The sequence below is a fragment of the Triplophysa dalaica genome, chromosome 24 (assembly GCF_015846415.1).
Source record: "Triplophysa dalaica isolate WHDGS20190420 chromosome 24, ASM1584641v1, whole genome shotgun sequence".
NCBI lineage: Eukaryota > Metazoa > Chordata > Actinopteri > Cypriniformes > Nemacheilidae > Triplophysa > Triplophysa dalaica.
In genome coordinates, this window is record NC_079565.1 from 16,827,660 (window position 1) to 16,840,096 (window position 12,437).

Genomic DNA, 12,437 nt, shown 5'->3' on the forward strand with positions numbered 1-12,437 from the left:
GTGATCGTACGAACACACAATCAAATGTATCGTTTAAACAACAGAATCAATTAACCAATTAACGAAAGAAGAAATAATTAAATGGGCTATTTTTGAAGACCTGAACGAATGAAGGAACGGACTGAAAATCAAATGTATCGTTTAAACAACAGAATCAATTAACCGATTAACGAAAGACGAAATAATTAAATGGGCTATTTATGAAGACCTGAACGAATGAAGGAACGGACTGACAATCAAATGTATTGTTTAAACAATAGAATAAATTAACCGATTAACGAAAGAAGAAATAATTAAATGGGCTATTTATGAAGACCTGAACGGATGAAGGAACGGACGAGCACGCACACGTTTCACAGAAATGAAGGTCAGCGTGGTCTGGCAGAATCTCCGTCGAAGATGCGTTCTATACTCGTCTGATGAGGCGTCCAAAATATGAACGAAAAAACAATTAAACAAATGAATCAAACATAAAACCAGCAAACGAATAAATGAATATCTAAATAATTATATATATAAATATACCTACATGCATACATACATACATGTATGTGTGTTTGGGAACGACGGAACAGCAAACAACCGTATTAAAAAAAAACATGGTATTAGGAAGTAATCGATCACTCGATTTGGTGCTCGTCTCTTGCGGAATCTGCAGATCTGACGCCAACAAGGTTCGAAATACGGACACAATACAAAATCTCTCTTCTTTTGATACATGATAAGGGGAGAGCGCGAACGCAGTCCCCCACTACCAGAAATTATGCAGTCGAGATTCCCACATTTGGGGAATTCGCAAAAGTCAACCCAACCTGAGTGCAATGGCCGAGCCTCGTCCTGGGTGAACCGCCTTCGTGATCATGGTGTCTCCCCTGCCAGGTAAGTATGATTTGCCCCGTTCGGGCAAGACATCGCTTACTTGCCTCTGCCATGCGCATCAACGCTGACCCCGAGCGAGCGTTCGGCAACTGCAAGTTCCAGTTGATTGCTCTGTAGAACCCGTGGGAAAGCGCACGAAGGCGACGGTCCACAGGCAAACATACACATGAACAGACAAATACATTAAGAATTCAACGCAAACAGTCCACATATGTGCTGAAAGTGTTTCAATTGGATGCTGGACACCTTTTGCATTTAAGCATTTGGCAGACGCCTTTATCCAAAGCGACTTACATTGCTTTATCCTATACGTTTACATAGGTATTTGCAATTCCCAGGGATCGTACCCAAAACCTGTTAACGCAATGCTCTTACCACTGAGCTACAGGAAGCCCCGTTCTCTCTCTATCACACAACAGCATTTAAGCCAGGCGCAAGCGTCTCTAATAGGAACTACGTTCTTCAACACATAACTATCCGCATACATTTAGGGCTTTAGTGAGTGCGTGCGTGAGACTGTGAGAGAGTGAGAGTGTGAGTGTGAGAGAGTGAGTGAGAGTGAGTGAGTGAGTGAGTGAGTGAGTGAGTGAGTGACTGAGTGAGTGGCAGAGGCAAGACCGAGTGAGTGACTGAGTGACTGAGTGAGTGAGTACTTGCCAAAGTATTTTTCTGTATAAGACAGTCACGTGAGAAATAAAACTTTGCGTCTTCTCATCACTACCTTTCAACACAAGCTGCTATCCCCGAAAGGGGAATGCACCGTTCCTGGAGACACTGCAATACCAGGTCGATGCGTGGAGTGGGCGGAGCAAGCCCCGCTTCCAGCTCCGCGTTTCAAAAATCCATTTAATATATGGTCCCCAGATAGGGGACGTATCAGATATTAAACTGATAAGAACAGATACTACACTTGATCTTAGCCAAAAGGCCGAGAAGCGATGCCCACAATGGGTGGCAAAAGGCAGAGCGTGGGGCGGCACCGACTATTGGGCTTGCGGTGCACATGCGACTCAAAGGTCAGCGTGTGATCGTACGAACACACAATCAAATGTATCGTTTAAACAACAGAATCAATTAACCAATTAACGAAAGAAGAAATAATTAAATGGGCTATTTTTGAAGACCTGAACGAATGAAGGAACGGACTGAAAATCAAATGTATCGTTTAAACAACAGAATCAATTAACCGATTAACGAAAGACGAAATAATTAAATGGGCTATTTATGAAGACCTGAACGAATGAAGGAACGGACTGACAATCAAATGTATTGTTTAAACAATAGAATAAATTAACCGATTAACGAAAGAAGAAATAATTAAATGGGCTATTTATGAAGACCTGAACGGATGAAGGAACGGACGAGCACGCACACGTTTCACAGAAATGAAGGTCAGCGTGGTCTGGCAGAATCTCCGTCGAAGATGCGTTCTATACTCGTCTGATGAGGCGTCCAAAATATGAACGAAAAAACAATTAAACAAATGAATCAAACATAAAACCAGCAAACGAATAAATGAATATCTAAATAATTATATATATAAATATACCTACATGCATACATACATACATGTATGTGTGTTTGGGAACGACGGAACAGCAAACAACCGTATTAAAAAAAAACATGGTATTAGGAAGTAATCGATCACTCGATTTGGTGCTCGTCTCTTGCGGAATCTGCAGATCTGACGCCAACAAGGTTCGAAATACGGACACAATACAAAATCTCTCTTCTTTTGATACATGATAAGGGGAGAGCGCGAACGCAGTCCCCCACTACCAGAAATTATGCAGTCGAGATTCCCACATTTGGGGAATTCGCAAAAGTCAACCCAACCTGAGTGCAATGGCCGAGCCTCGTCCTGGGTGAACAGCCTTCGTGATCATGGTGTCTCCCCTGCCAGGTAAGTATGATTTGCCCCGTTCGGGCAAGACATCGCTTACTTGCCTCTGCCATGCGCATCAACGCTGACCCCGAGCGAGCGTTCGGCAACTGCAAGTTCCAGTTGATTGCTCTGTAGAACCCGTGGGAAAGCGCACGAAGGCGACGGTCCACAGGCAAACATACACATGAACAGACAAATACATTAAGAATTCAACGCAAACAGTCCACATATGTGCTGAAAGTGTTTCAATTGGATGCTGGACACCTTTTGCATTTAAGCATTTGGCAGACGCCTTTATCCAAAGCGACTTACATTGCTTTATCCTATACGTTTACATAGGTATTTGCAATTCCCAGGGATCGTACCCAAAACCTGTTAACGCAATGCTCTTACCACTGAGCTACAGGAAGCCCCGTTCTCTCTCTATCACACAACAGCATTTAAGCCAGGCGCAAGCGTCTCTAATAGGAACTACGTTCTTCAACACATAACTATCCGAATACATTTAGGGCTTTAGTGAGTGCGTGCGTGAGACTGTGAGAGAGTGAGAGTGAGAGTGAGAGTGTGAGTGTGAGAGAGTGAGTGAGTGAGTGAGTGAGTGAGTGAGTGAGTGAGTGAGTGACCGAGTGAGTGAGTGAGTGAGTGAGTGAGTGAGTGAGTGAGTGAGTGACTGAGTGACTGAGTGACTGAGTGAGTGAGTGAGTGAGTGAGTGAGTGACTGAGTGAGTGAGTGAGTGAGTGACCGAGTGAGTGACTGAGTGACTGAGTGACTGAGTGAGTGAGTACTTGCCAAAGTATTTTTCTGTATAAGACAGTCACGTGAGAAATAAAACTTTGCGTCTTCTCATCACTACCTTTCAACACAAGCTGCTATCCCCGAAAGGGGAATGCACCGTTCCTGGAGACACTGCAATACCAGGTCGATGCGTGGAGTGGGCGGAGCAAGCCCCGCTTCCAGCTCCGCGTTTCAAAAATCCATTTAATATATGGTCCCCAGATAGGGGACGTATCAGATATTAAACTGATAAGAACAGATACTACACTTGATCTTAGCCAAAAGGCCGAGAAGCGATGCCCACAATGGGTGGCAAAAGGCAGAGCGTGGGGCGGCACCGACTATTGGGCTTGCGGTGCACATGCGACTCAAAGGTCAGCGTGTGATCGTACGAACACACAATCAAATGTATCGTTTAAACAACAGAATCAATTAACCAATTAACGAAAGAAGAAATAATTAAATGGGCTATTTTTGAAGACCTGAACGAATGAAGGAACGGACTGAAAATCAAATGTATCGTTTAAACAACAGAATCAATTAACCGATTAACGAAAGACGAAATAATTAAATGGGCTATTTATGAAGACCTGAACGAATGAAGGAACGGACTGACAATCAAATGTATTGTTTAAACAATAGAATAAATTAACCGATTAACGAAAGAAGAAATAATTAAATGGGCTATTTATGAAGACCTGAACGGATGAAGGAACGGACGAGCACGCACACGTTTCACAGAAATGAAGGTCAGCGTGGTCTGGCAGAATCTCCGTCGAAGATGCGTTCTATACTCGTCTGATGAGGCGTCCAAAATATGAACGAAAAAACAATTAAACAAATGAATCAAACATAAAACCAGCAAACGAATAAATGAATATCTAAATAATTATATATATAAATATACCTACATGCATACATACATACATGTATGTGTGTTTGGGAACGACGGAACAGCAAACAACCGTATTAAAAAAAAACATGGTATTAGGAAGTAATCGATCACTCGATTTGGTGCTCGTCTCTTGCGGAATCTGCAGATCTGACGCCAACAAGGTTCGAAATACGGACACAATACAAAATCTCTCTTCTTTTGATACATGATAAGGGGAGAGCGCGAACGCAGTCCCCCACTACCAGAAATTATGCAGTCGAGATTCCCACATTTGGGGAATTCGCAAAAGTCAACCCAACCTGAGTGCAATGGCCGAGCCTCGTCCTGGGTGAACCGCCTTCGTGATCATGGTGTCTCCCCTGCCAGGTTAGTATGATTTGCCCCGTTCGGGCAAGACATCGCTTACTTGCCTCTGCCATGCGCATCAACGCTGACCCCGAGCGAGCGTTCGGCAACTGCAAGTTCCAGTTGATTGCTCTGTAGAACCCGTGGGAAAGCGCACGAAGGCGACGGTCCACAGGCAAACATACACATGAACAGACAAATACATTAAGAATTCAACGCAAACAGTCCACATATGTGCTGAAAGTGTTTCAATTGGATGCTGGACACCTTTTGCATTTAAGCATTTGGCAGACGCCTTTATCCAAAGCGACTTACATTGCTTTATCCTATACGTTTACATAGGTATTTGCAATTCCCAGGGATCGTACCCAAAACCTGTTAACGCAATGCTCTTACCACTGAGCTACAGGAAGCCCCGTTCTCTCTCTATCACACAACAGCATTTAAGCCAGGCGCAAGCGTCTCTAATAGGAACTACGTTCTTCAACACATAACTATCCGCATACATTTAGGGCTTTAGTGAGTGCGTGCGTGAGACTGTGAGAGAGTGAGAGTGTGAGAGAGTGAGTGAGTGAGTGAGTGAGTGAGTGAGTGAGTGAGTGAGTGAGTGAGTGAGTGAGTGAGTGAGTGAGTGACTGAGTGAGTGAGTGAGTGACCGAGTGAGTGAGTGAGTGACCGAGTGAGTGAGTGAGTGAGTGAGTGAGTGACTGAGTGAGTGAGTGAGTGAGTGAGTGACCGAGTGAGTGACTGAGTGACTGAGTGACTGAGTGAGTGAGTGAGTGAGTGAGTGAGTGAGTGACTGAGTGAGTGAGTGAGTGAGTGACCGAGTGAGTGACTGAGTGACTGAGTGACTGAGTGAGTGAGTACTTGCCAAAGTATTTTTCTGTATAAGACAGTCACGTGAGAAATAAAACTTTGCGTCTTCTCATCACTACCTTTCAACACAAGCTGCTATCCCCGAAAGGGGAATGCACCGTTCCTGGAGACACTGCAATACCAGGTCGATGCGTGGAGTGGGGCGGAGCAAGCCCCGCTTCCAGCTCCGCGTTTCAAAAATCCATTTAATATATGGTCCCCAGATAGGGGACGTATCAGATATTAAACTGATAAGAACAGATACTACACTTGATCTTAGCCAAAAGGCCGAGAAGCGATGCCCACAATGGGTGGCAAAAGGCAGAGCGTGGGGCGGCACCGACTATTGGGCTTGCGGTGCACATGCGACTCAAAGGTCAGCGTGTGATCGTACGAACACACAATCAAATGTATCGTTTAAACAACAGAATCAATTAACCAATTAACGAAAGAAGAAATAATTAAATGGGCTATTTTTGAAGACCTGAACGAATGAAGGAACGGACTGAAAATCAAATGTATCGTTTAAACAACAGAATCAATTAACCGATTAACGAAAGACGAAATAATTAAATGGGCTATTTATGAAGACCTGAACGAATGAAGGAACGGACTGACAATCAAATGTATTGTTTAAACAATAGAATAAATTAACCGATTAACGAAAGAAGAAATAATTAAATGGGCTATTTATGAAGACCTGAACGGATGAAGGAACGGACGAGCACGCACACGTTTTCACAGAAATGAAGGTCAGCGTGGTCTGGCAGAATCTCCGTCGAAGATGCGTTCTATACTCGTCTGATGAGGCGTCCAAAATATGAACGAAAAAACAATTAAACAAATGAATCAAACATAAAACCAGCAAACGAATAAATGAATATCTAAATAATTATATATATAAATATACCTACATGCATACATACATACATGTATGTGTGTTTGGGAACGACGGAACAGCAAACAACCGTATTAAAAAAAAACATGGTATTAGGAAGTAATCGATCACTCGATTTGGTGCTCGTCTCTTGCGGAATCTGCAGATCTGACGCCAACAAGGTTCGAAATACGGACACAATACAAAATCTCTCTTCTTTTGATACATGATAAGGGGAGAGCGCGAACGCAGTCCCCCACTACCAGAAATTATGCAGTCGAGATTCCCACATTTGGGGAATTCGCAAAAGTCAACCCAACCTGAGTGCAATGGCCGAGCCTCGTCCTGGGTGAACCGCCTTCGTGATCATGGTGTCTCCCCTGCCAGGTAAGTATGATTTGCCCCGTTCGGGCAAGACATCGCTTACTTGCCTCTGCCATGCGCATCAACGCTGACCCCGAGCGAGCGTTCGGCAACTGCAAGTTCCAGTTGATTGCTCTGTAGAACCCGTGGGAAAGCGCACGAAGGCGACGGTCCACAGGCAAACATACACATGAACAGACAAATACATTAAGAATTCAACGCAAACAGTCCACATATGTGCTGAAAGTGTTTCAATTGGATGCTGGACACCTTTTGCATTTAAGCATTTGGCAGACGCCTTTATCCAAAGCGACTTACATTGCTTTATCCTATACGTTTACATAGGTATTTGCAATTCCCAGGGATCGTACCCAAAACCTGTTAACGCAATGCTCTTACCACTGAGCTACAGGAAGCCCCGTTCTCTCTCTATCACACAACAGCATTTAAGCCAGGCGCAAGCGTCTCTAATAGGAACTACGTTCTTCAACACATAACTATCCGCATACATTTAGGGCTTTAGTGAGTGCGTGCGTGAGACTGTGAGAGAGTGAGAGTGTGAGTGTGAGAGAGTGAGTGAGTGAGTGAGTGAGTGAGTGAGTGAGTGAGTGACTGAGTGAGTGAGTGAGTGAGTGACCGAGTGAGTGAGTGACCGAGTGAGTGACTGAGTGACTGAGTGACTGAGTGAGTGAGTACTTGCCAAAGTATTTTTCTGTATAAGACAGTCACGTGAGAAATAAAACTTTGCGTCTTCTCATCACTACCTTTCAACACAAGCTGCTATCCCCGAAAGGGGAATGCACCGTTCCTGGAGACACTGCAATACCAGGTCGATGCGTGGAGTGGGCGGAGCAAGCCCCGCTTCCAGCTCCGCGTTTCAAAAATCCATTTAATATATGGTCCCCAGATAGGGGACGTATCAGATATTAAACTGATAAGAACAGATACTACACTTGATCTTAGCCAAAAGGCCGAGAAGCGATGCCCACAATGGGTGGCAAAAGGCAGAGCGTGGGGCGGCACCGACTATTGGGCTTGCGGTGCACATGCGCCTCAAAGGTCAGCGTGTGATCGTACGAACACACAATCAAATGTATCGTTTAAACAACAGAATCAATTAACCAATTAACGAAAGAAGAAATAATTAAATGGGCTATTTTTGAAGACCTGAACGAATGAAGGAACGGACTGACAATCAAATGTATTGTTTAAACAATAGAATAAATTAACCGATTAACGAAAGAAGAAATAATTAAATGGGCTATTTATGAAGACCTGAACGGATGAAGGAACGGACGAGCACGCACACGTTTCACAGAAATGAAGGTCAGCGTGGTCTGGCAGAATCTCCGTCGAAGATGCGTTCTATACTCGTCTGATGAGGCGTCCAAAATATGAACGAAAAAACAATTAAACAAATGAATCAAACATAAAACCAGCAAACGAATAAATGAATATCTAAATAATTATATATATAAATATACCTACATGCATACATACATACATGTATGTGTGTTTGGGAACGACGGAACAGCAAACAACCGTATTAAAAAAAAACAGGGTATTAGGAAGTAATCGATCACTCGATTTGGTGCTCGTCTCTTGCGGAATCTGCAGATCTGACGCCAACAAGGTTCGAAATACGGACACAATACAAAATCTCTCTTCTTTTGATACATGATAAGGGGAGAGCGCGAACGCAGTCCCCCACTACCAGAAATTATGCAGTCGAGATTCCCACATTTGGGGAATTCGCAAAAGTCAACCCAACCTGAGTGCAATGGCCGAGCCTCGTCCTGGGTGAACCGCCTTCGTGATCATGGTGTCTCCCCTGCCAGGTAAGTATGATTTGCCCCGTTCGGGCAAGACATCGCTTACTTGCCTCTGCCATGCGCATCAACGCTGACCCCGAGCGAGCGTTCGGCAACTGCAAGTTCCAGTTGATTGCTCTGTAGAACCCGTGGGAAAGCGCACGAAGGCGACGGTCCACAGGCAAACATACACATGAACAGACAAATACATTAAGAATTCAACGCAAACAGTCCACATATGTGCTGAAAGTGTTTCAATTGGATGCTGGACACCTTTTGCATTTAAGCATTTGGCAGACGCCTTTATCCAAAGCGACTTACATTGCTTTATCCTATACATTTACATAGGTATTTGCAATTCCCAGGGATCGTACCCAAAACCTGTTAACGCAATGCTCTTACCACTGAGCTACAGGAAGCCCCGTTCTCTCTCTATCACACAACAGCATTTAAGCCAGGCGCAAGCGTCTCTAATAGGAACTACGTTCTTCAACACATAACTATCCGCATACATTTAGGGCTTTAGTGAGTGCGTGCGTGAGACTGTGAGAGAGTGAGAGTGAGAGTGAGAGTGTGAGTGTGAGAGAGTGAGTGAGTGAGTGAGTGAGTGAGTGAGTGAGTGAGTGAGTGACTGAGTGAGTGAGTGAGTGACCGAGTGAGTGAGTGAGTGACCGAGTGAGTGAGTGAGTGAGTGAGTGAGTGAGTGAGTGAGTGACTGAGTGAGTGAGTGAGTGAGTGACCGAGTGAGTGACTGAGTGACTGAGTGACTGAGTGAGTGAGTGAGTGACTGAGTGAGTGAGTGAGTGAGTGAGTGAGTGAGTGACCGAGTGAGTGACTGAGTGACTGAGTGACTGAGTGAGTGAGTACTTGCCAAAGTATTTTTCTGTATAAGACAGTCACGTGAGAAATAAAACTTTGCGTCTTCTCATCACTACCTTTCAACACAAGCTGCTATCCCCGAAAGGGGAATGCACCGTTCCTGGAGACACTGCAATACCAGGTCGATGCGTGGAGTGGGCGGAGCAAGCCCCGCTTCCAGCTCCGCGTTTCAAAAATCCATTTAATATATGGTCCCCAGATAGGGGACGTATCAGATATTAAACTGATAAGAACAGATACTACACTTGATCTTAGCCAAAAGGCCGAGAAGCGATGCCCACAATGGGTGGCAAAAGGCAGAGCGTGGGGGCGGCACCGACTATTGGGCTTGCGGTGCACATGCGACTCAAAGGTCAGCGTGTGATCGTACGAACACACAATCAAATGTATCGTTTAAACAACAGAATCAATTAACCAATTAACGAAAGAAGAAATAATTAAATGGGCTATTTTTGAAGACCTGAACGAATGAAGGAACGGACTGAAAATCAAATGTATCGTTTAAACAACAGAATCAATTAACCGATTAACGAAAGAAGAAATAATTAAATGGGCTATTTATGAAGACCTGAACGAATGAAGGAACGGACTGACAATCAAATGTATTGTTTAAACAATAGAATAAATTAACCGATTAACGAAAGAAGAAATAATTAAATGGGCTATTTATGAAGACCTGAACGGATGAAGGAACGGACGAGCACGCACACGTTTCACAGAAATGAAGGTCAGCGTGGTCTGGCAGAATCTCCGTCGAAGATGCGTTCTATACTCGTCTGATGAGGCGTCCAAAATATGAACGAAAAAACAATTAAACAAATGAATCAAACATAAAACCAGCAAACGAATAAATGAATATCTAAATAATTATATATATAAATATACCTACATGCATACATACATACATGTATGTGTGTTTGGGAACGACGGAACAGCAAACAACCGTATTAAAAAAAAACAGGGTATTAGGAAGTAATCGATCACTCGATTTGGTGCTCGTCTCTTGCGGAATCTGCAGATCTGACGCCAACAAGGTTCGAAATACGGACACAATACAAAATCTCTCTTCTTTTGATACATGATAAGGGGAGAGCGCGAACGCAGTCCCCCACTACCAGAAATTATGCAGTCGAGATTCCCACATTTGGGGAATTCGCAAAAGTCAACCCAACCTGAGTGCAATGGCCGAGCCTCGTCCTGGGTGAACCGCCTTCGTGATCATGGTGTCCCCCCTGCCAGGTAAGTATGATTTGCCCCGTTCGGGCAAGACATCGCTTACTTGCCTCTGCCATGCGCATCAACGCTGACCCCGAGCGAGCGTTCGGCAACTGCAAGTTCCAGTTGATTGCTCTGTAGAACCCGTGGGAAAGCGCACGAAGGCGACGGTCCACAGGCAAACATACACATGAACAGACAAATACATTAAGAATTCAACGCAAACAGTCCACATATGTGCTGAAAGTGTTTCAATTGGATGCTGGACACCTTTTGCATTTAAGCATTTGGCAGACGCCTTTATCCAAAGCGACTTACATTGCTTTATCCTATACATTTACATAGGTATTTGCAATTCCCAGGGATCGTACCCAAAACTGTTAACGCAATGCTCTTACCACTGAGCTACAGGAAGCCCCGTTCTCTCTCTATCACACAACAGCATTTAAGCCAGGCGCAAGCGTCTCTAATAGGAACTACGTTCTTCAACACATAACTATCCGCATACATTTAGGGCTTTAGTGAGTGCGTGCGTGAGACTGTGAGAGAGTGAGAGTGTGAGTGTGAGAGAGTGAGTGAGTGAGTGAGTGAGTGAGTGAGTGAGTGAGTGACCGAGTGAGTGAGTGAGTGAGTGAGGTGAGTGAGTGAGTGAGTGAGTGAGTGAGTGACTGAGTGAGTGAGTGACCGAGTGAGTGAGTGACCGAGTGAGTGACTGAGTGACTGAGTGAGTGAGTACTTGCCAAAGTATTTTTCTGTATAAGACAGTCACGTGAGAAATAAAACTTTGCGTCTTCTCATCACTACCTTTCAACACAAGCTGCTATCCCCGAAAGGGGAATGCACCGTTCCTGGAGACACTGCAATACCAGGTCGATGCGTGGAGTGGGCGGAGCAAGCCCCGCTTCCAGCTCCGCGTTTCAAAAATCCATTTAATATATGGTCCCCAGATAGGGGACGTATCAGATATTAAACTGATAAGAACAGATACTACACTTGATCTTAGCCAAAAGGCCGAGAAGCGATGCCCACAATGGGTGGCAAAAGGCAGAGCGTGGGCGGCACCGACTATTGGGCTTGCGGTGCACATGCGCCTCAAAGGTCAGCGTGTGATCGTACGAACACACAATCAAATGTATCGTTTAAACAACAGAATCAATTAACCAATTAACGAAAGAAGAAATAATAAATGGGCTATTTTGAAGACCTGAACGAATGAAGGAACGGACTGAAAATCAAATGTATCGTTTAAACAACAGAATCAATTAACCGATTAACGAAAGACGAATAATTAAATGGGCTATTTATGAAGACCTGAACGAATGAAGGAACGGACTGACAATCAAATGTATTGTTTAAACAATAGAATAAATTAACCGATTAACGAAAGAAGAAATAATTAAATGGGCTATTTATGAAGACCTGAACGGATGAAGGAACGGACGAGCACGCACACGTTTCACAGAAATGAAGGTCAGCGTGGTCTGGCAGAATCTCCGTCGAAGATGCGTTCTATACTCGTCTGATGAGGCGTCCAAAATATGAACGAAAAAACAATTAAACAAATGAATCAAACATAAAACCAGCAAACGAATAAATGAATATCTAAATAATTATATATATAAATATACCTACATGCCTACATACATACATGTATGTGT

At 43.9% G+C, this 12,437-nt stretch overlaps 12 non-coding genes across 12 annotated transcripts; all 12 read right to left on the reverse strand.

Moving 5' to 3' along the window:
* Positions 1–723: 723 nt before the first annotated feature.
* Positions 724–887, reverse strand: LOC130414963 (U1 spliceosomal RNA). The gene has a single exon (XR_008905742.1). It is a non-coding gene; the product is annotated as a U1 spliceosomal RNA (small nuclear RNA).
* Positions 888–1,628: 741 nt separating this feature from the next.
* Positions 1,629–1,819, reverse strand: LOC130415049 (U2 spliceosomal RNA). Its single transcript, XR_008905824.1, has one exon. It is a non-coding gene; the product is annotated as a U2 spliceosomal RNA (small nuclear RNA).
* An 807-nt stretch (positions 1,820–2,626) lies between these two features.
* Positions 2,627–2,790, reverse strand: LOC130415013 (U1 spliceosomal RNA). Its single transcript, XR_008905788.1, has one exon. It is a non-coding gene; the product is annotated as a U1 spliceosomal RNA (small nuclear RNA).
* Positions 2,791–3,646: 856 nt separating this feature from the next.
* On the reverse strand, positions 3,647–3,837 carry LOC130415050 (U2 spliceosomal RNA). Its single transcript, XR_008905825.1, has one exon. It is a non-coding gene; the product is annotated as a U2 spliceosomal RNA (small nuclear RNA).
* Positions 3,838–4,644: 807 nt separating this feature from the next.
* Positions 4,645–4,808, reverse strand: LOC130415004 (U1 spliceosomal RNA). Its single transcript, XR_008905780.1, has one exon. It is a non-coding gene; the product is annotated as a U1 spliceosomal RNA (small nuclear RNA).
* A 934-nt stretch (positions 4,809–5,742) lies between these two features.
* Positions 5,743–5,934, reverse strand: LOC130415029 (U2 spliceosomal RNA). Its single transcript, XR_008905803.1, has one exon. It is a non-coding gene; the product is annotated as a U2 spliceosomal RNA (small nuclear RNA).
* An 808-nt stretch (positions 5,935–6,742) lies between these two features.
* On the reverse strand, positions 6,743–6,906 carry LOC130414964 (U1 spliceosomal RNA). Its single transcript, XR_008905743.1, has one exon. It is a non-coding gene; the product is annotated as a U1 spliceosomal RNA (small nuclear RNA).
* A 760-nt stretch (positions 6,907–7,666) lies between these two features.
* LOC130415051 (U2 spliceosomal RNA) lies at positions 7,667–7,857 on the reverse strand. The gene has a single exon (XR_008905826.1). It is a non-coding gene; the product is annotated as a U2 spliceosomal RNA (small nuclear RNA).
* Positions 7,858–8,556: 699 nt separating this feature from the next.
* Positions 8,557–8,720, reverse strand: LOC130414965 (U1 spliceosomal RNA). Its single transcript, XR_008905744.1, has one exon. It is a non-coding gene; the product is annotated as a U1 spliceosomal RNA (small nuclear RNA).
* A 928-nt stretch (positions 8,721–9,648) lies between these two features.
* On the reverse strand, positions 9,649–9,839 carry LOC130415052 (U2 spliceosomal RNA). Its single transcript, XR_008905827.1, has one exon. It is a non-coding gene; the product is annotated as a U2 spliceosomal RNA (small nuclear RNA).
* Positions 9,840–10,647: 808 nt separating this feature from the next.
* On the reverse strand, positions 10,648–10,811 carry LOC130414989 (U1 spliceosomal RNA). Its single transcript, XR_008905766.1, has one exon. It is a non-coding gene; the product is annotated as a U1 spliceosomal RNA (small nuclear RNA).
* Positions 10,812–11,611: 800 nt separating this feature from the next.
* Positions 11,612–11,802, reverse strand: LOC130415054 (U2 spliceosomal RNA). Its single transcript, XR_008905828.1, has one exon. It is a non-coding gene; the product is annotated as a U2 spliceosomal RNA (small nuclear RNA).
* Between the last annotated feature and the right edge of the window lie 635 nt (positions 11,803–12,437).